At 34.8% G+C, this 22,419-nt stretch overlaps 1 protein-coding gene and 1 long non-coding RNA gene across 3 annotated transcripts in view; one reads left to right on the top strand and one right to left on the bottom strand.

The window, feature by feature from the left end:
* Positions 1–22,419, bottom strand: part of ldlrad4a (low density lipoprotein receptor class A domain containing 4a) — a 180,273-nt gene that overhangs the window by 14,164 nt on the left and 143,690 nt on the right. The gene's annotated exons all lie outside the window — the stretch shown is intronic.
* Positions 14,338–19,754, top strand: LOC147832487 (uncharacterized). The gene is made up of 3 exons (XR_015516587.1): positions 14,338–17,100; positions 17,576–18,556; positions 18,598–19,754. It is a non-coding gene; the product is annotated as an uncharacterized LOC147832487 (long non-coding RNA).

Below are 22,419 nucleotides of genomic sequence, written 5' to 3'. Positions count from 1 at the left end.
CTTGAGCCCCGTTTAACCTTCCCTGTGCTAATCGGAGAGCTCAGGCATTTAAGTCAGACGTGACGGCATCCCGGAAGATCTTTTAATGTGTTATGATTACAGACACAAACCCCAGACGGAGCAGACACAACAAACCATCGTCAGCCTGTTTGCGACAGGGCAGAAATGTAAACAGGCTGCGATAATGTGGCAACAACTGCACAACAGTGCACCTAAGAGCAAGGGAGAGAGGCAGCTGGGCTAATTCGGGTTAGCCTTATGTGGACTCTCTGAGATCAGACAGCTCAATCCTCTTACTGCTACGTATGCTGCTCTATTGTGTTGTTAGCTAAGAGGAGATATGCACTAACACCTGTCACAGAGCCTCTAACAGGTTCTAAGGTGAACCGGGTGCACATTGTCCAAGTAGTCGTCACCTCCTCTTCAAGACTGTAAAGCCCTGGCAGCAAAGAAGTGTGTAAGAGGCTGCGGGACCACTCTGTTCTGTCGAGGCCATTCTGTTTCTGAGCTGAAGGAAATGGAGGAGGCATTACATAAGCCTATCCGAAACTTTTTCCCCTCTCTCTCTCTCTCTCTCTCTCTCTCTTTTATACTGTGCTCACAAGCTGCAAAGACAACCAAGTCTGGCCTCCAGATCTATATTTCATGAAGCCATTTCCTGTTTCCTCCTCTCCGCAGTTTCATAACAGAAGGAAAACAGCTGTGCTCTCACGATCTGGGAGGAAAGAAACGGAGAGTGTGGAGGAGGAGGAGGGGAAGAGAGAGGCTGGAGAATGGGGACTGCTGCTCACTGCCAGCCATCTGTGCTCAGTCTCCAAATGTCTCCCCGGTACAGTACTATTCTCATAGAGTTGGGCACAGTACGTGGAGATCATGTCATAAGAGATCCAACAGTTGAACTCGCAGAAGAGAGGGGAACTTTGAATTCATACCAAAGAACACATTACACAACAGATTTCCACGGGAAAGAGTGTGTGTGCGGTGAACGACGAATTTCCAAGTGACTTCATCGGCATGGTAAGACAGTTAGCGAGCACAAGAGAAAAACATTCAAAGTTTCCTCGCGTCTTCTCTAATTTGGGCCGGCCTGCGATGCGGCAAGTAATAACGACTAGGGGTGTAACGATACACTCAGCTCACGATACGATGTGTATCACGATATAATGTTCACGATTCGATATGTATCACGATATTTGGAATAAAAATTGAAAATTAAACTGAAATGCAAATTTTACCATGTAAACTATTTTTTATGTATTTCTTTTGTTTCAACTTGTTAAACTGAACCTTCTTTAAGAAAATAAATTAAACAGGCCTGTCTCTACAAAATAAAACAATTAAAAAACTTCTTAAAAATATTATTGAAATGACAGAGACAAAATTAAGGAACAATTTAAGTAAAGGTGCAAAAAAAATAAGCTTTCTATTCAATTGAATTTAACAGTAAGAGCTTAAGGCTTTGCTTGGTCACTTGCGTTTTTTTTGTGTGTGCAAAAATTCATTTAGAGATATCTCTAATTACAATTGTGACTAGTCAAAACTCATTTAGAGATATCTGCAAATATTTTTCAATGGAAGTCAATGGAGGAATATGACTAGTCATAATATATTTGCAGATATCTCCAATCTGATTTCGTACTAGTACAATTGTAATTGCAGATATCCCTAATTGTCATTCTGACTAGTCGAATTATAATTATGACTAGTCAAAATATAATTAGAGATATCTCAAAATATATTTATGGATAGTCAGAACAAAGGTTTAAATGCTAAAACGGCTTGCCATACGCGCGCGTCTATCAAAGTCCGCCCTCTGTAGTAACATCTCACGGTCAGCTCACGTCATGTGTGATTTTGCGGCGGGAACATTATATGAAGACAGAATGATATTTTAGGGTGAATTGTACCTTATAAATACAGTATGTGACTCTTTCAACACCATTAGGAGGTATCCCTGTCGCTGTGCAAAGTATGTAAATCACTGTGAAGTCTTTGAAACTTACAATGTTTGACCCAGTATGCGTGTCAAAAAGCGGACGAGTCTAAAGCAATGACTGTACAACCGAAATGTTGCCAGACGTCTGATTTTGAGAGGATGGGCCATCCTCTATTTCAGCTCCACTCATCTTGGTCTGCTAACATTACTGCCGCTGCAATCTGAACTCACAGGCGACAGCGGGTGGAACGTAGCTCACGTGCAAACAGCTCAACTAATAGGAGAAAACGGACGTCATATCGTAATCAAATCGTCATAACGCCACGATGCATATTGTGACATTTTTGCATCGCAATAAATCGTACAACGATAAATCGTTACGCCCCTAATAACGACTCTAAAATTGAGTATCCTAAGTATATTCCAAGAACAATCCTATAGCTGGACATGCATAGAGGGTTCGACCACTAATGTTAACACCCATGACTGCGGGTTGCGCTGGTTAAAAAAACAAAACCGAGATGGACATATTCAGTCATAACAGCACTGCTTCATCAAGCATAAGCCTTAATCTAGTTAACCATCCATTCACCCACGTCACAGCTCGAACCAGACAACAAAGGCATTATGGGAACTCGAGTGGGGACACATTGCCCCCTCCTCCACTGTTATCCGAGTTGTCCCATCAGAATGGCAGACAAAAGGAAAGGGCACATGCCAGACACCCATGTGGGATGGAGACTTGTGAGACGGCAGGTTTCACCCAGAAACACAATGATAAGACAGAAGCACATCTCACTGGCGCAGTAAATGCCCCTTTCTGGAACATTCCCTAGCAACATACTATGAGTCACTTTTGGAGAGGCTGTGGAAGGGGCAAAATAATGAGAAAGCAAGCCAGAAGTGTCTGCAGAGCAAAGCATTGCTATTTCAGAAAATATTTAGCAGTGTATGAAACTCATTCCATTTAGAAAAGATGGAAAAGAAAGAGGCATATACGCATTGTGGAATTTTCTGTTTTGGGGAAACTCAGAGAAAGGGGAGGGAGACCTTGTGAAGTCTTTCACCAGAGCAGCCCTTTTCTGGTGTGACAGACATTTTCCATTCACACACAAGGTGTATGAAAAAACACAAGAGAAAGAGTGTGTGAGAGAGACGGTATGAGAATATGTGAGAGACGGAAAGGAAAAGAAAGTGAGGGCACTTCAATAAACTGAGTCTCATGGAACAAATGAGATCAGAGAACAGCTCAAAGAGCCACCCGAAAAAATCAAAGACATGCCAAATCTATCAAATTGAGGCATACCATATTCAATCATGCTCAAATACTGGGTAAAAATGAATGCTGCTGAGAGATAGCAGGAAGTGCGATGGAGAACTAGGGCGCGCTTAATCGTGCCAGTGGCAGGAGCTATTCATCTGTACCTCGCTGGCAAAGCGGCACTGTCACCTAAGCAGGGCGCAAGCCACTGACCTCGCTCTCTAATCTGAGATAAAGCTTTCGTATTAAAGAGACGCCCCATACGGGCGCCAGACACGTCTAGACTCCCCATGCCATAACACCCACTTTTCTTTAATTATTTAACCTCCCGGTAAGACTGTACAAGATAAGCTCGGACTAGGCCCAGACGCCACCTGGTACAGAGTCCCCCCTACTCCCACCCCCTACCTACAGCTCATCTCATCCCACCGGTGACACAGACTTACCACAAATATTCTTCAACACCCCTCTCCTCCTCTTCTTCTATTCGACAACCCCTTCTCTTCCTCCTCCACCTCTCACTAGCGTTCGCCCAGGCGGATTGAGTCATATCCCCTTGAAACAGGACCCAGCCCTGGGTTTAGTTCTTCATCAAATAGTGTTCGGTACATGATGTTCTTTCTGTAGTTTTGACGGCATAACAGAGCTTTTCAAGCACTCTACAGCGCAACAGTGTGTGTGCTGACAATGGACACCGAACCGGGTTCCTAGTACACATATTCCTGGTATGTGTATACCTTCCTTCGCCCTCACAATCAATGTTATTCTATGGTTAAAGCTACACACGAAGGAAATAAGTCCGTATCAACTGTAGCAAGAGGGTTGCAGGATTTTTCGATCCATGGCATGTTCAAAAATACATTCACCAGCCAAGGATTGCAATCGGCTGGTTTTACGCATGAACGACCTGACCAGTGACCGGCCGGTCTTCTGACCAATTCCAGCCGGTCTGTATTGTTAACGGCGGTATATGCAATGATGTCATAGATACACTACAACCACATGACAACATGTCATCAGCACTGAACTTTACATGCTGACAACCTGATGAAGAATGCTGAGGTAAAGCAGCTGCTGCACCCCTCTTCTGGGAAGGCAACTTTTACAGAGCAGGGCAGACCCTCCTCTACTCACCAAGCTCCCCAGAAGTGACTTACTGGTGCATCAACAGAGATCTTTTCCTTGTGCTTGAGCAGACGTCTATGCTTCAGTTGCAGGATGCTTATTTTTACAGGTTACCTGCTATGCCGAGTTTACACTGCATGCTTTAGCCCTGACTTTCACTCTCAGACAGGTTTTGTGGAATCGCTGACTAAAGCTTGATTTATACTTCTGCGTCAAGTGACCGGCGTAACCCACGGCGCATGCAACGCACGTAGCTGTGCATTTATACTTCTGCGCGCTGTCTCTGTTGGTCTGCATTAACAATTCCGAAACGCTAGTTGGCAGTGAGGTGTAAATGTTCCTCTGTGTCGAGTTTCTTCGCTGCTTTTTTGCTTTTCCTGAACACTTCCGGAATGTACAAGTGGCTCAAACTCGCTCATTTTGAGGCAGGAACCGGCGGACGTGCAACAACTTTAACTATGAGGTAAACACAAAACAAAACTTTCCATCCGGAGCTCCTTCACGGGACTCTACTCTTGTAAACAATCACTCCATCAGGCTCGCACCATTCACGCGGCCCTCGGTCCCGCCTAGACTCGTCAGCGCTACCAAGCCGACCAATCACAGAGCTTGCGATACGCGTCGTTGCGACGTGTAGTTACATTTTTTGAGAGGTGCACATCAGCGACGCTGACAGCCACGGCGAAGGGCTACGCGTCAGCGCCGTAGCATACGCCGGCGTTTGATGCAGAAGTATAAATCAGCCTTAAAGCCCCAAATCAAAAGCAAATCTGTGGTCACACAAGTGACAATCAATGTGAATTATGAAAATCGCAATTAAACAGGAGTTAAAGACTATAATAACAAAATAATCAGCTCTACAATAACAAAAAACAAAGAAATGTTTGCTTGATCAGGGTCGGCAGCAGCACATTGCACAATTATTTATTGATCTCTAACTAGTTTTTCTCTCTTTGCTCAACGCATAATTCTTGTTCCCTGCAGCTTCTCAAACATTTCCTCCTCCAAAAATGTTTTTTTCTTCTTCTTTCTCTTTTAAACTAGAGTTGTCTGTGATTGTTTATAGTCATTCAGTGTGTATCCTCGTCACAGATCTACCATGCAGTATGAACACAGCAGCAGCTGAACGCTTCCCTGGATAGTCATGCAGTGTGAAAACAACAGTGATTCCAACGATTAGAAAAAAATCATGCAGTTTTGTTTAATACATTGATATAAGTAAATCAGTTACATGATTTAAAAATGCAGTGTAATTCATTGTTGTTAATTTTTCTTTTAACTATTTTTAAAATGCTTTCTGAGAAAAAAATGCTAGACGTATCAGTCATAATTGCTTTCAGAGAAAGAATAAACATTTTTGCATTTAAGTTGTCAGCAGGTATTTACCAGAACAAAATTAAAAATAGCATATAAGTTTTTATAAAAATGTAGCGTTAAACTATACATACAAATATGAATCAATACATTTTTCATAAGCATAAGCTTATAATCTTTGGACTTTTGTGAAATAAGAAGAAAGGAGAAAAATACAAAGTTGTAAATGGGAAAAGTAGTAGTTTAGGGGAAACCTAATATGATATATAATATTATATTATATTATATTATATTATATTATATTATATTAAAATATTTGTAATTCATTTTGCTAAGAATTATGTAATAAATATTTTTTTTTTAGCATGAAAAATGGAATAAAGGTATATTTTTGTTGTAGTAACTGCTGTCAAATACAGTTCTTTGAAATAAAAATCTGATAAGACAAAAATTGTTATTGGCAGATCACTCTCCAAATAATTATAAATCAGATTTGGCCAAGAAAATTATCTTTAAAAAAAAGACATTTAAATTTTAATTACATGTCTATAGTATTTTCAAGACAATCAGGATTTTTAATAATAATAATATTAATAATAATAATAATAATAATAATAATAATAAATAATAATAATAATGATAACAAAACAAACACAGTTTTGCAGAGAATTAAATGGATTTTAAAAAGTAAGCTTAAGTTATGATATTAATGTTAAATTAAAAAATTACACATTAAAATGCACTACTTGCCCACACAGCAATTTCGGAGACTAAGCTTTTTAATAAAATTAATTATAAAAAAAATTAAAAATTCATAACAGAACTCTTAACAAAATTAATTACAAATATTTTAAATATAATACAATATAATATATTTCCCCTAAACTGCCACTTTTTCCCTGTTTATAACTTTAGATTTCTTCAGTCCAAATATTATGAGCATATGCTTATGAAAAATATTTTAATTAATATTTGTATGTATAGTTTGACACTATTGTTTTATTATTTTGCATTAACTTTTAGTAATGAGCTGCATAACAATGTCAGGTACGTGTATTAAGAAACGATATAGATTCTGTTTTAATTTCATTTGTACATTACATTGGTTACCATATAACACATTTAGCTGGCGGTCTATTCTAAACTGCATCCGCATCACTCAGCCAAACCCTCATTTTGGATCAAAAGATTAAACAGCAACAGTTACCCTCTTCACAAAAGCTCAATTTTCCTCCATTTTGTTTATCTGTTCTGCATGAACCAAACAACATAAATGATTGGAGAGCAAACGGCTCGACAGACACAAGTGACACAGTGCAAATAGCTCTCCAACATGCATATGTCACACTGCCAAACTCCAGACAAACTCTAACAATTTCCAAAGAGATAATGAAAATGATCACAGAGGGAAACCATAAAGAAAGAGCGCTAAGCCTTGCTTGCTTTTGTCCTGGCAGTGGAGCGTCTTCTAAACATAGCGCTGGGAGACTCGTAGAATAACTGCGAACATCAAGTCAACAACATGATGATTATGACTGGGTCCAGCATGTGACTTCACTCACTGCTGTAATTTGAGATGTGAAGGTAAAAGCCCATACTATCCGAACACTGACTCACTAGATTAACACACAAACAACCCCTCGGCCTCCATGCGCTCCCTGAGGAACACACTACCTCCAGTGCATCATCTCCTACGCAGCTGACAATGCCGTACGCAGCAACAATGAGTGGCTGACGAATGGAACCAAAAATAAAACTGAAAAAATAAAATGTCAGAATGAAACATACTAGGCCTTCTTGATTATAGAATGAATAGTTCTCGTCCTGGACTATCATTGCGCACCTCCCAAAGAGGTCAACAACCTCAAAAAGTTACACATAAGTGGCTATTTTCTAGTGGAAAATGACACATTTACAACTGATTTTAGAAAAGCCCAAAAAAAGACATATCGTGCTTAGACATGGGCCGGTATAAGTGTCTGACGGTAGGATAACCTTGGATAATAATACCATGCCTTCACGATGTTGTGATTACTGCTCTTTTTTAAAATGTCTGGGTAAAACAAAGGGAAAAAAATTCCCATTGATTTCATTTTAAGAAACATATTATTTTGGAACAGTAAACATGTCAGGCTAAATAGTTCAAATACATCATTGACTTCTGCTCTATTCATTAGTTTCAAAAACATAGATTTCTTTACAACACATAAAAATATATAAAAACAAACTGCACATATACCTTGGGAATGGTATAACAGGACATTTTAGCGGTATTAAAACCTTGACTTTTGCAAACCGTGGTAAACCTTGAAACCGGTTATTGTCCCGTGCCTAATCGTGCTACATTGTCAATAGTCATCAGTTAAGTGCACTGAAATAAAGATTTGTTAGATTTACTAAATATGTTTAAGGTAAATGGTTGCAAACTATTTATATAGGCTGAATCGAAATAAACATTACAAAATTATTTTAGTTTGATTCAATTTAGCCAATATGAATTGTTTGCAATCATTTACCTTTAAAAATTTGTAAATCCAATTAATAATTTTTGTTGAGGTACATCTTCACTGCATTTGTGCCTCATAAAACTGCAAAGACTATATTTCCAATATGGGATGTTCTCCTTTACCCTTATTGGTCAAGTATTCATGAAGCCAATGGTTATTGATCGCTAAAAACAATTCAATAATTGTCTAATTTTGTAACTGCATTCTACAAGCAATTTGTTGAATCATTTTAACATCACTGTAGTATAGGGACTATTTCTTACTATTATCTATTGGCTTATTACCTTATTAAACTATTGGATGTTACTAATAAGTAACTAATAAGTACATATTCGGCATAATCTTATTCTATGTATCCTAATCCTAGCTAATACCTAAACCCAACTACATGCACTGAAAAAAATTATGTCTGCAAAACTGTTTAAATGTGTTGAATTTAAACATAAAAAAACAATAATTATTTAGTAATGTTCAACTTTTTTTGTTTGTTTAAATTCAGCCCAAATAAATTGTTTACAGTTACTCAACACTAAAAAAAATTGTAAACCTAAGGAATCATCTTTGAATCATTTAAATCATTTTTGCAGTGTACTATCTTATTAAATATCAATAAGCAGCAATTATGAGGGTTGTTTTAAGCTAAAAGTCATAGTTAGCTGCTTGTTAATAATAATAAAAATTATAGGTTAACAAAGTGTGACTGTAATTTCTATATACAGAGTTTTGTGGTATATTGGGACATAGAAAATACTCATATTTAATATTTATAGCAATTGTTTTTGAATAGAAAGAATTTACTGGCCATTAATTACAAATAAACTATGTTCCGAATAGTTTTCATAGCTATTCATTTATTTGTATTTTGTATAGCAAATTAAAATAAGGTAAATTTGTTACACTTACTTTTTATTCTACTTGCATTATGTGTAGGAAATTAAACATACAGGTGAAATCAAAATGATTAGCCCTCCATTGTTAATGTTAATTCTTTCTCTAATATTTTCCAAATAGTGTTTAGTGCTGGGATTTTTTACCCCACGTTTTTAAACATGATTGTTATAGAACAAATTTATATTGTCTCCAACATGAATACAGTAGATAATATTTTGCCAGATATTTTACACTAGAATTCAGCTAATAAAATGCTATTTAAAAGCTTAACTAGATTAATTAGGTCAACTAGGCAAGTTAATTAGGCTAGTCATTATACAATAGTGGTTTGTCCTGTGGTTAATAAACACTAAAATTTTCATTGCTCTGTTAAACATCACATGGGAAATACTTGAAGAACTAAAATTTCACAGGAGGCATAATCATTTTAACATCAACTGCACATATCAGCCTTTAAAGTACTAAAAATGTATAAACTGCATTTGTCAGTTAGCGAGTATTAAGTTTTGGACACTGTTTATACATTAAACTTTTTATCATATATATATATATATATATATATATATATATATATATATATATATATATATATATATATATATATATATATATATATATATATATATATATATATATATATACACACACACACACACACACACACACACATAAATATATATACACACACATAAATATATATATATAGTTGAAGTCAGAATTATTAGCCCCCCTAAATTATTAGACCGCTTGTTTATTTTTTCCCCAATTTCTGTTTAACCGAGAGAAGATTTTTTCAACACATTTCAAAGCATAATAATTTTAGTAACTCATTTCTAATAATTGATTTATTTTATCTTTACCGTGATGTCTGTAAATAATATTTTACTAGATAATTTTCAAGACACTTCTATATAACTTAAAGTGACATTTAAAGGCTTAACTAGGTTAGGCAGGTTAGGGGAATTAGGCAAGATATTGTATAACAGTGGTTTGTTCTGTAGATTATCTGAAAAAAATATAGCTTAAAGGGGCTAATAATTTTGTCCCCAAAATGGTTCATAAAAATTTCAAAACTGCTTTTATTCTAGCCGAAATAAAACAAATAAGACTTTCTTCGGAAGAAAAAATATTATCAGACATACTGTGAAAATGTCCTTGCTCTGTTAAACATCATTTGGAAAATATTTAAAAAATCAGAAAAAAAAAAATTCGAAAGGGGCTAATAATTTTGACTTCAACTTTTAAGTTTAAATAGATAGAATGTATAATGACAAAAATGACAGGAGCAATTTAAAGGTGAATTTTTCCCAGACGGCCCAACTGCTGACTTGAAGTTAATAAAAACAAAGCTCCCCCATTCTCTCAGTTTGGGGTCAGGTGCAGAAAGGGGTGACCGAAACACAATCAGATCCCGACAGACTTTCAAATGAGGGTCAGGACACGCATATCCCTCCCCCAATATCAGCAACCAGCCACACCACAACAAAGATTTCATTTGATGAAGGTATACTTTCCTATAACATGTAAGTAATATATATATATATATATATATATATATATATATATATATATATATATATATATATATATATATATATATATATATATATATATATTTGTGGAAATAATAAACATAAACAATATAATATTTTATGAAATAGGTTTCAGTTGTTTTAAGTACAAATGAATTCATACATTTAATTTTAAACATTACAAAGAGTGTTTGGCAATCACTTTTTTGGGATGGCATTGGAGATGAAAACCATTTCACTTATTTGTAAATCATGACTCAAAACTGGAAGCCCCTTTTGTGACATTATATATATATATATATATATATATAATGCCTATATAGAAACAATAGTGATATTGGTGCACAAACTGCACATAATTTATAGTAGTAGTAATATATCGTTTCAGCATTGGTATCGCAATGTGATCATTCGCAATAGTCACATCGCGAGCATATTTGAGAGGATTTAGTCATAATCAGCAGTAAAGAGGCCTTTGTTTAATATATAAATAATATTAATATTTGCAGTTATTTATTTACTGTAACTTTGAATTTATCTCACAATTGTGACTTTAATTAAGAGTATGTCATAGTATTTACCAAAGCTGTGTGATTTGGGGAAAATATTTAATTGCAATTTTAGCACACATAAATTGTCCTTACCTTTATGTAGACAAGTTTAACTGAAATTATGGAGATAATGTAGCTTATTATACAAGCAAAAAAATTATAATTTTAAAAATAAAATTGAAAAGTTCTGATTGGGCAGAATGAAAGTGCACTCAATTGGCTAGTACGACTGCAGTCACGCAACTGGTCTGGGCAGGGGAAATTAAATAATACATATACTGTACATTTCATATCGTTACCTTTTGCGATTAGCTAATCGCAGCATTTCAAATCGTGATTGTAATTCGTTTGCACAATCCTAGTATGCTTAAGATGCCACAATTGCTTCTTAATATTTTACAGCAGCAAGTCACACAGTGAAAAATATATATTGCTGCCTTAAATTTCTTACTTGAATCAAATAAAAAAAAATTGTCATCTCAACTTACATCAATCAAGCTGACTAAAAATACGAAGTTGAACTTTTTATAACTTAAAACATTTAGTTGAAACCTGATTAATTTACTAGATTAAGCTCAAGCAACATAAAAATATTTGTTGTCTTGACTTTGTCATAATTTTATACAGTGCGATCTCTCTCATAATTAAAACTTTCATAATTCTAACATTAATATCTTCCATTTTGTTCTTGTATTTTTTAATTTATTTGTATCTTTATTTAAGGTAACCTTGACTCTTATAACTACCTTATTGCTATAGAGTATTGACCTTATACTCCAACTTTTTGTTTGCAATTGCAAACTGCAGCTTTATATCTCACATATCCCTTTTTTTTCTTGTAAATGCGACTTTTAATCTCAGATTTGCTTCTTCACATTTCACATTTCATCTCTTATGACCGAGTTTGCAAGTTTAGTAAAGAATTTTTTCGATTTATTTATTTAGACAATTTACACTTTATATATCTCAAAACTGCAATCTGTTTTGTGTATACGTGTGCGTTGAAACATAAACCTCAAATATTTAAATTATATTCAAATATTCTTTTATGTTTAAGTAGGGTCCTTCGCTGGTAATTGCCTATGCAGAAAAGATTGTTTTTATATTTAAATCAGGCAGCCTGCAGACCACGAGGACGAGTGCGATGAATGAGAAGCCAAGGGTTACGGCTGAGACCTTCTGACCTTTCAGTCCTGAGAGCAGGGGGTAGAAGGGCTGATGTCTGAGAGCAGGGCCCAGTGCATGCATGCCTGATGAGAGGGGATGGGTGCGAGACACACAGTCTGATAACATCACGTCTGATCTGATTCTGTTGCGTCTGCTGTCTGCCCGGCTGTCTCTCTTGCCCGGAGCACCAATGCACCATTTTACAACAACAACAAAAAAAGAAAAAGAGGCAGCGGAAGGGAGGCCAGACGCTGTGTGCGTGTTATGCGGACAAATCGTTTACATTCCTGGGTAAAAACTAAACAGCGTAGCAGCTTTAGATATATCTGCGTTCTGCCACTACTGTTTGGAAAACCACAAGCAGGATTTTTTTTTTTAAAATCAACATCTACAGTATGTCTACATTTAAAAAGGTTTATCTTATAGAAACTTTATGAAGCAACTGATGACGTTTATATATTTTCTGCATTCAGTAAAAAAACAAGCTTGGCTTTTCATGCTAACCCTTTAAAAAAATAGAATGTGATAGGTCAATATAGTGCTCAGCATAATTGACTACACCCCATTTTGAAAATTATAATATATAACTATTTATATTATATCATTATATTATATTTTTATCCATTACTCAGTGAATATAGTCAATGTATTTTGGTGCATTTAAAGAAAACAAATTTATTAAACAGATATATTTTTTAAAATAATATTTTAGTCACCAAACATATTTAGAAATTGAAAGATAATTAAATTCAAACTATTTAAATTCAAACTAAAATATTACAACCTACAAAATTTCAACTAAATTTTTCGGTTTTATTGCTTCTCTTGATTTTTCTTTTTTAAATTTGTATTTAATATTTTTCTATAACTTATAAATGTGGGTGCACTAGTTTTTGGACCAAGTTATTTTGTTAGATAAGCTTCAGTGTTGACTAATGTAATGTATATGTGTATATAATATTATATAGCTTCCTATTAAAATATGAATTTACAAGATAGATTTGTGAGGGGCTGTAGCACTGTATAAACTAATCAGTTCATTTCGACCAATAACCAAATTAAGTTTTTTTTTTTAAATCTGCCAACAACCTTATAAATGATTAGCATATATTTTATGCTCAAATTAAATATCAGCAAGGCTTTAATTGTGTAATTAAAAATACAAAGAAAAAAAGGTATGATATAGCAAGATGTTATTATTTTTTAAACATATATTATTATTATTATTATTATTATTATTATTATTATTATTACTATTATTATTATTATTCTTATTATTATTTTGGCTAAAAAAAAGTTTGGAATGTAATTTAGAATATTTCTGATATGGTAACACTTAATATCCAGCAGCATTAACTTAAGTCTTTAGTGTTAAATGATCATTCAGAAATTATTCTATTATAATGGCCCTATGATTTCCACAAAAACACAAAAAGAATTGCTGAATACGTGACACTATCTGAATGTTGTGGAAACTCATAGAATTCCTCTTATTGATGATATTAAACTACTATCTGTGAATATCAATCGCCAAAGTCAAATCATGTACAAACAGACACTTTCTGCATTCATAACTTGAATCAATTGACAGACGATTACTGCATAATAAAATGTTTTCATAATTTAATAATACAAAAAATACAATTACCTAAATCTATAATAATATTATTATTAATAATAATAATAGTAATAATAATAATAATAACTTTATTTCAGGCAATAAACAATTGTTTAAAAGCATTTCATAAAAATCTTAAATTTGTTTTTTTCTAAATCGTTTTCTTTCTGTTTTTTTTTAAATGAGCTCATAATAAACCATTTAAGTATATATTTTAAGGATTTAATTAAATAATAATTACACATGCTTTTTAATTACAAAAAATAAATAGTAAATAATAGAGCCCTTTTATTCATTATATAATATGGGCCTACTATATGATTTAAAGCTCAATAAACATTTCTTACATTTATCAATGCTAAAAACAGATGTAACGCTTAATATTTCTTTTCATTTAAACTTCTGAATAAAAGAGCTTTCTTTTTTTTTTTTTTTAAAGTCTTCGGTCTCATCACTCTCTTGATATTTCTTGATATTTGCTTAAAACCTGCATCATTTGACCACTACAATTAGGAATTGACTTCATTTTTCTCAAAATCTTTCATAATTAACAAAACCCTAACACAAAACAATTGTCACTGTGTTGTCTGACTCCCTAAAGGAAACAATCTCCAAATATAAATAGCCAACACAAGTCTAGTCCTCTGGTTACACAAAAGCCAAGAGACGAGCAACTCTTAAACCCTATCCATTATCAGCACCCCCACATCAGACAGCATGAATACATACACAGGTCTGTCCAGATCTGACACTGCCACACAACTCTCCTCCCCGCATGGCTCGCCAAACCCCCAGCATGACTACCAATCGCCTGTGAGACGAGTCCCCCGGGGCCCATGCAGAATCCCAGAGGGCGGGTGGGGGTCCAGACACAAAGGAGGAGACCAGGGCCAATGTCAAGGCTGGCTGACTGCTCCGGGAGAGGCTCAGCTGCTGCTGTCAGAGGTGACACCCGGAGCTGCCCCCTCTTTGACTTCCACAGACACCCCGAAAACCATGGTGAAACGACCAGACAACATAACAAAATAAACAAACAAATGGGGGCTGGGTTTGAGCCTGTTTTGACATCTGAGGAGATACTAACTAAGAGAATGATCCTAATTTAACTACAATTTGAAAGCTGCATTGTAACTTTTTTTTGTTCAGAAATACCAATAATGAACAAGTATATTCTGGATACATTTTCATATCCTGAATCAATATGGCGAGTCTTTAATAGAAGCCCATATTGGGACTAATTGGGATCATTTGAGTTGATCCCTGTGGCAGAAAATTCCAGTAAGTGCATGACTTGTCACACGGCTAGACGATACAATGATAATAATTTCAAAACAGTTTTCATTTGATAAAACTATAAAAAACACAAAAATCTCTTATTCATCCGCACAAACTTTGCGTAAATTTGTTTACATTCCAACAGGTCTTGAATCGACCATAGCTCCCAAGATAAATGAATTGATAGGCATGTTGGCTCTTAAAAGTGGTAAGAGGGAAGATAAATAAATAATTCTGCCATCATTTACTCACCTTTGACTCACCCTTACCAGTTTGAGGGTTTTTTCACAAAATCATAGATTGAATAATGTTGGATGGCTGTAACTACTATAATATTTGTTTTTCTTACTAAGAACCTTTACACCAGTGTTTCTCAATCACGTTCCTCAGGAGCACCAACACTGCATGTTTTGGATGTCTACTTTGTCAGTCACGCTCATTACAGGTCTTTTAGGCCCAGTCCCAATTCTATTTTTGTACCCTTACCCCTTCCCTTTGGCCCTTACAACTGAGGGTTGAGAGGAACGGCTTAAAAATTTACCCCTAAGAATTGGGACAGCACTACAGCACCTGCACACGTCATCAAATGTCATTGCGATCTCTTGCTTCATATGAGATCAGACGATCGCGACTGCTGTAGTTATTCCAGTTGTGCTATTTTTTGGTATTTATCTTCAGGAAATCACTGAAGGCATATATTATGTCATCATAACGATATAATGTGGCCTTAAGATCGTAACTGTACTGTGTATTCACACCAAGGCCATATTAATCTATGTGAATACACGAAAACAACACTTACATTATAGCAGACACTGTAAAAAGCTCATTCTCAGCCACTAGACTTCTCTGACAAGGTTTTCAAGTGTCAGAATGTTGTTTGACTACAATACAGGAGTTTTAATTATGGATTATAGATCGCAAAATTTAGCAATTTTTTTTCAGTCATTTCAGTCATTTTTTTAGTCATTTATTTTGCTAATATGGCAAACATCAAACCTAATCTGGAAAACGGTTGAATTTCCCCTTAGTAAAAAAAAAAAAACACGAGTGTTCCATTTGAGACGACACTACATTCATATACTATGCTGTTGAGTATGTAAGCGCATAAGTGCATAGTGCAAAAGTACATAAGTGCATAGTGTAGTGTGCCTTTTGGGATGCAGCTAAGGAAAATGTGCAGAGCTGGTGGTCCCCATGGTTGAGAAAAAACTGCTTTACTTGTCAAATATTGGAAATGTTTTTTGTCTGGTTGTTTACAGGATAACAATGTTTATGAAATAGAAAATGCATAACATCAAAATGGGTTACAAAGTGGAAGTTTAAAAACAGCACCATTATTGTGTCCATGTAAACAACACAAAATAAGTGTCTTTAAAAGCAATGACATCATGTGCGTGCATGGTACATGTTTAGGGAGGTGTATATTAAAGGCTAGCATGAACAAATGTATGTGACAATGAGACAGCACTGTCGTCGTCACTTCCTTCTAGATAATGTTTACTATGAAGGGAACGTTTCCATTTTTGGCTACATCACTGTCATGTAAACAGACTAGGGCTGCAAAATTAAACGAAAAAAAAAATCGTGATCTCGATTTGACCCCCCAGACAATCTTAATCCAGCATCTCTACGATTAAACACATTATATATTCCAGTTCAGGAACGAAGTCGGTCACACAAGTCTTTAGATAGTTTTATACAAGTTGCTCAGCAATGTAAACACCTCCCAATGGTGTTGAGTCACTTCCTTACAGATAATGTTTACTACGAAGGGGACGGCTCCGAATACTAGCCTGGCATATGTAATTCAGCATTTTAAACTTTGTGTATTTGTAATTGTGGATCGATTTAAAAGGGTTGTCATGCAAAACATAAGTTTAAAAAAAAAAAAAAAAACGCATAGGTAAACAGAGTATGGCTGCAAAATTAATCGGAAAAAAAAAAATTGTGCTCTCGATTTGACCCCCCAGATAATCTTAATCCAGCATTTCTATGATTAAACGTTCCCATTTTTGGCTACATCACTGTCATGTAAACAGAGTAGGGCTGCAAAATTAATCGAGAAAAAAAAAATCTTGATCTCGATTTGACCCCGCCAGACAATCTTAATCTAGCATCTCTACAATTAAACCAATTATATATTCCAGTTCAGGAACGAAGTCGGTCACACAAGTCTTTAGATAGTTTTATACAAGTTGCTCAGCAATGTAAACACCTCCCAATGGTGTTGAGTCACTTCCTTACAGATAATGTTTACTACGAAGGGGACGGCTCCGAATACTAGCCTGGCATATGTAATTCAGCATTTTAAACTTTGTGTATTTGTAATTGTGGATCGATTTAAAAGGGTTGTCATGCAAAACATAAGTTTAAAAAAAAAAAAAAAAACGCATAGGTAAACAGAGTATGGCTGCAAAATTAATCGGAAAAAAAAAAATTGTGCTCTCGATTTGACCCCCCAGATAATCTTAATCCAGCATTTCTATGATTAAACGTTCCCATTTTTGGCTACATCACTGTCATGTAAACAGAGTAGGGCTGCAAAATTAATCGAGAAAAAAAATCTTGATCTCGATTTGACCCCGCCAGACAATCTTAATCTAGCATCTCTACAATTAAACCAATTATATATTCCAGTTCAGGAAAGAAGGCGGTCACACAAGTCTTTACATAGTTTAATACATGTTGCTCAGCAACGTGGACACCTCCTAATGGTGTTAAAGGTTCACATACTGTATTTCTAAGGTATATTTCACCCAAAATGCAATTTCTGTTTTCAGGTAACGACGTATTCAGGGCTACGAAATCACACATGAGCCGACCATGAGCTGTGTGTTTACCACAGAGAAGGCGAGCATGACTTAGAACAATGTCCTCTTTAGTGAAAAGATCCTGCATAGGCTGTGAATAACAGGTAATAAAGTTGTAATTAATGTTTAGTTTGTTGTGCAGATCGCTCGTTATGTAGCCACTCAGGAAGTTTTTACTGTCAAAGTGACGGCAGCCACGACATGAACTGCACTCAGCGGTAAAAGAGAAACAAAAAGCACCTCATTTAAATTACGACCATATCACATTTTAGAGTTATGATTACGGCAAGCATTTGATTTCTTTCATAGAAAACACAGAGCGTTGTGCAAGAAAATAAACGTTCAACATTGTCAGTATAACTACTCTAGCCTATATAGCGTTGAATATAATGCAAGTACTCTGATAATGACAATTGTCTCATTTTATTTGAGTGAAGAAAGTGGTCTAATAATGTTGTCAATGACAGATTGCAAGCATACCTCTCAAACATAATAATTTAACTTCAGAATTATGAGTAGTTGTAGTCTGATGTAATCACTTTACTATGCATTAACGACCAGGGCAAGTTTATTCAAGTCCACCATTCCAAGTCTATACAAAATTTAGCATTTTAACCAACAGTAGACCTACACATAGCTCTAATATTATTGTTGTTTTACCATATGTCTGAGAAATAACAATAATAATACGGAAAACAGGGATTTTTTTTAAGCAATAAATGAGATTCTCATTTTTAGCCAGAATTTTGTCGCCCTAAGGCAGTGTATATGGAGCATTCGCCAATCAAATTTCTTACTTATCAATACTTTAATGTCTATTTGATATTGAAGAAATGTATCCAGCTGTAAGTAATATGGAGAAATAGTTTAAAATGAACTGCTTAAGTATGAATTTTAAATGAATTATTCTAACATAGTTATTTCTTTGAAATAAATTCAATGCTTAATTGAAATAAATTTAACACTAAAACAGTTTTCACTCCGAAATTGACTTTCACAAATATTTTCTAAGCAGCGGCAATTAACGCACTGTAAAAAATGTAATTATAAAAAAAATCAAGACAACAAATATTTTACGTAGCTTTAATTTTTTTTTTTCGAGTTTCAACTAAATTTTTAAAGTTATACATAGCTTAGCTTAATATTTTTTGTCAGTTTAATTCATGCAAGTTGAGATGATTAGAAAAGATTCAACTACAAAAAATTAAGACAGCAAGATTTTTACAGTGCATCGAATTAAGCTTAAAATTAGGACAAACTAAACAGTATTTTCTAGCAAAATATGTTCCAATAATCTTCGTTTTAGTGTGAACTATTATTTTCATTGGTACCATCTATTAAAAAAGGTTTGTTTGTATTTCTTTAAATGACTTTAAATAGCTTGTAGGCTATAGTAAGCTAATTTTCAAAGACGCACAAGCCAATTACAAAAACTGATGTTTTCATCACATCAAATTTCATCAGCGCTACACTGAGATACATTGAAGCTTCGGTGCATTTAACAATCATGTGGAAATGGAATAGTGCGTTTTAGTGTGTTAGGTTTTAGTAGCATTGTAAAAGATGAATGTAGTTACCCCTCAGCAGCCTGACCCGCCCCCTGTGAGCCTTAAAACCCTTTTGACATGACATCGAGCCACACACACATACACACACACCCTCCTCGAAGCGCGAGCAGCCCATTCAAAGATTAGCAGGAGGGGTTGACAGCTGACCTCCGGTGTGACCTTATCATGCACTCACACACACTCACACACACACACACACACACACACAACCCTCTGAGCTTGTGCATTGGGTGCATTAGATTATTGGTTGGAGCGCTGTTATGGGCGAGATGGGCCTGTAAAGTCCGGTTTAGATTGACCTGCCCGGGGTTACTGGGGCAGGAGTGTGACCTTGAGCGATGCTGGAGAGGAAGGGCTGAACAGAGCATGCATATTGTATTGGATAGAGTGCAAGGGCCCATGGGGTCGTTTGACTGACACCTCTCTAACAAGGCAATTACGGATCTCTGCGATGTGTTCGCACTATTCACACAACTGCTCTGCTCACAAACACTTATGCACAGTACACACATGATGTGAATCACTATCACATCCTGCACAATTTCACAGAGCTGCAAATAATGAATGAGATTTAAATGTTGAACAGTTTGTTAACGATGTACAGTATTCAATTTTTTTGGTCTCTTTTAAATATGAATATCTGATAGAATGAATATACACTATTAATTTAAACAGTACTTTTAAGATCTACCATACAAAGTGTGCGATAAACTGTAATATACTATTTTGAAGTATAATTTGAACTAAAACTGTAGATTTGAATATAAGACGGTAAAAACTACATATATTTGAAAGCTATATATTTAAGATATAAACAAAATGTAATGTTATGTAAACAAAATGTGGCAAACAAAATTTGAAAGCATCTGAAAAATTTAAATACAAGTTCATATACCAAAAAAGAACTTGTCTCTAAAGTATTTCTGTCTTTTAATTGTTTACCAATGATACAATTAGTAAAGATTACCAATGAATAAAAATCTATTACAATGTATTTGTATGAAGAAATAAATAACAACTAAATTTACACAACAAAAGTGCCAGCGGTGTGAAAAAAGCAGTTGAGAAAGCATCTAGTCTTAATGAGGTGTATATGTTTGCACTTATTTTTGAAATTCAGCACTTCCATCACATAAGAACATTTTATTATTATAGGATTATTACCAATAACAACGCATTGCTATCAAGCAGCAGCTTTACATTATCAAACACAAAAAACGGTGTCAGAATAGTGAAATTAAACTTTTAAAACTATAACTTGATTTTATATAACTTGATGAAACAACATAAAAAGTATTATTAAAGTAATAGATTGGTTAGACTAAAAGTTGATTTGGCCAAAGGTTGCTTTGTTTAAATTAAAAGTGCAAAATATTTTATAAGTGAAAATGTGGTGAATAAAAACATATGTACTGTTAAAAAAGTATAAAAGTGACACAATTGATTTATACTGATTTATTAATTAATTGTGGTAGAATCGTTTGGGATTTTTAGATTTTAAAAGCTTAACTACTTACCTTTATGTATTTATCAGTTAATAACTAAGTATTGTAAATGCAAAAAGTGCCCAAACTCTGTCCTAGAGGGCCGGTGTCCTGCAGAGTTTAGTTTCAAACTAGGGTTGGACCCATAAACGATATTATATCGAATCGCGATAAAATTTAAGTCAATAACCATGATAAGCTCTGGTCTTGTTTTACTCGATATTGATCTAAAAGCTATCTTTATCTTTCAATATGGAAAATAATTATCGAGATTTCATTTTTGCCATATTGCCCAGGCCTACTTCAAACCCTATAAGACACACTTAAACCAGTAAATCAAGCTTTTACTAGGGTATATTAGAACATTCTGGCAGGTTTGTTGAAGCAAGTCGTAGCTAAATCCAAGCTATAGTTTAATCAGTGGAGTTATTAGCCATTCATTAATAAATTTAATTGTTTGACCAATTTATTATCAATAGCTTGGTTAACCTCCGCTTTACACTGGAGGAACTAGTTTGGAAGGTTAAATTAAGATTACCGAAGTACCTTTTCAGAAGAAAATATCATTTCAATCTTTGTACTTCAAAGTTACATTTACATTCATTGTATTGTTACATAATTCCTTTGTTTATTATTGTATAGTTTAGTAGCAAACTTTGAGTTACTGTTTTCAAACAAACCCTTCACAGATTATTTAGCGTCTTTCAATTTCACTAGAAATCTAGGTTACAAATGTTGATTAAATCATATTTTACCTGGCATTTTAAATCAAAACAATTATGTAAATAAATAAAAACACAGAATAAGTTTATAACACAACTGGCAATGTAATGATTATCCATTGGAGAAGTATAGGAAAATTTAGACTATCTTTTAAAAGAAGTTATCTGTATCATTATCTTAGGTTGTTAAACTATTTCTTGTATTAAAAATCTGAATATTTCAATGTCAAGACATAACCTTGCAAGCATAACTGACGGTATTAACTTTAATGACATTCTAAAACATGTTTAGTTAAGCCTAAAAACACACCAACCTCCTACGCTAAACTTTTACTAGCATATTTCTGTAGCAGCATCTTGTAATAAATAGTTAACAGCGCAGACAGAACCTCTGGCCTCTGACAATAAACACTCGACTCTTGTGTCCCGTCTCAGGCCTCACCCTCTAGTCCCGGGCCAAGCTTCGGCCCGCCAGTGGAAAATAAAAAAGGTGCCAAATTGATGCAGAGATCAGATATTGACGAGGATGGTGTTTTTATCCCCTGCGTATTCGTTACATACGAGCCGCAGCGCACTAGTGAGCCCAATGCCAGTCCAATATCCTGTTTCTGATGCTTGACTTTGGCCGCTGCCCCACTGGAAATGGGACTACAGA

Source organism: Danio rerio, chromosome 19 (genome assembly GCF_052040795.2).
Source record: "Danio rerio strain M-AB ecotype USA chromosome 19, GRCz13ab, whole genome shotgun sequence".
In the NCBI taxonomy this organism is placed as follows: domain Eukaryota; kingdom Metazoa; phylum Chordata; class Actinopteri; order Cypriniformes; family Danionidae; genus Danio; species Danio rerio.
The sequence above is the reverse complement of the archived record's forward strand: the minus strand, read 5'-3'. Positions and strand labels throughout refer to the sequence as shown.